At 36.1% G+C, this 1536-nt stretch overlaps 1 protein-coding gene across 1 annotated transcript in view; it reads right to left on the reverse strand.

Moving 5' to 3' along the window:
- LOC107080983 (ubiquitin carboxyl-terminal hydrolase 43-like) overlaps window positions 1–1065 on the reverse strand; it is a gene marked incomplete at its 3' end in the record, with an annotated part of 9611 nt that extends 8546 nt beyond the window's left edge. The window contains exon 1 of the mRNA XM_015369191.1: window positions 962–1065. The remainder of the gene's footprint in view (window positions 1–961) is intronic.
- Window positions 1066–1536: the final 471 nt, after the last annotated feature.

The following is a 1536-nucleotide window of genomic DNA, read 5'->3' on the forward strand; positions in this document are numbered from 1 at the left end:
ATTAAATCACTGCAAACATGTTAGATTTAGGTATAAATAATGATCCATGCATCATTCCTTGCTAACAGGACTTTAAATGTCGAACCTCTGTTCCTGAAATCATACGGCCAAACTGTGTGGCCTCGGTCAAGATTGCTGTGCAATTTGGAGCAATTTAAAGGGCGAACTCTGATTAAAGCTCATTTATTGAGTAATAAAAATATTTTGACCTTCTTTGAACTGTGGTTTATATTTCCTGAGCAGATTGATTGGAAACGAAGGGAGGGAAAAGACAGCGAAGGATATGAAAACAGGAACGTTGCATCAAGGACTGAAGCTCTGAGCCCTTTCCCTCCACTTTCTAAACATTTAAGTGTCCCCCCCCCCCAATCAATACAAGGTTAAAAGGGAGATGTCTCAATAGAAGACATATTTTGCTATTTAAGCATTTACAAAAAACCAAACAGGACGAAATCTGGAAGGCTGCACTAGAGAATACACATTGGAAAATCGAAAGAAGTAATTTTTTCTCAAAATAAGTGCATTTTGTCTTGAATTGAGGAGGTACAGGAGATACTTTGCTAATGGAACAGGAAAAATTACAATTAAAAAAAGAAAAAAACTATTTCATTGTCATTATTTCAAGTTTATATTGTCTAATTACCGTATTTTAAAAGTAAAAATCCTTATTCCATTGCCAAATCATCTTATTTACCAACTCAAATTGAGGGTAAACACACTTAATTGAAGATATTTTGACTTATTTCTAGATCATTTTTGCTTAGTAATAGTTCTGCCAATTCTAGACACTATATATACATACATATATATATGTGTGTGTGTGTTAAAGCTAAAAAAGAATAAAATCAGGATCAGCACACTAATAGAGATATATATAAGTGGATGGGTTTTGTATTTGACAGCCTTCATAAGTCCCACCATGTCTCTAATGATGCTTCTTGTGTTTCATGTTATACGTCACCTGGTCTGTCGCAGGGGAATAGGCAGAGAGATGCATAAAAATGGATCAAAGGTGTTGCTTTGCTTAAGGCAGTGAGGGCATGTCAAAGAAGACCTGCAAATAGACAGAAAAAAAGAAGAAATTACACATTTTTCACTCTAGATAAAGGTCCTTTAAATACGTTTCTGCCAACTTCTACTGTAAAGATGAAAACAAGCTGGAAATTCTGAGAACCTTCAAGTCAAAACTTCACACACACCTCTGCAATGATTGAAATATAAAGAGCATCACCAAATACAAGCCTGGGTAGGAAGGCAAACCTGAAAGGAATAATTAAATAAAGAGAAAATGGTTAGAATTAGAAGGAAAAAAACAATATTACATAAAAAACTAAAGGTCTGGAAAGACGTCAAATTAAACAGTCAGAAGGAAATACGGAAGTTGAGAGACAACAGGGTGGAAAGAAATGACAGACTGCTGGCAGCCGGACAGTCGCAGATGAGCTGACAGAGAAAGGAAGTAAAGCTGACAGAGAAAAGGGCCGAGATGGGAGGCATCAAGGTTTAAAAGCTGACAGAAGAGGAGATGATAAGAGC

This window comes from Cyprinodon variegatus, unplaced genomic scaffold, assembly GCF_000732505.1.
Source record: "Cyprinodon variegatus isolate N-32 unplaced genomic scaffold, C_variegatus-1.0 Scaffold2606, whole genome shotgun sequence".
NCBI lineage: Eukaryota > Metazoa > Chordata > Actinopteri > Cyprinodontiformes > Cyprinodontidae > Cyprinodon > Cyprinodon variegatus.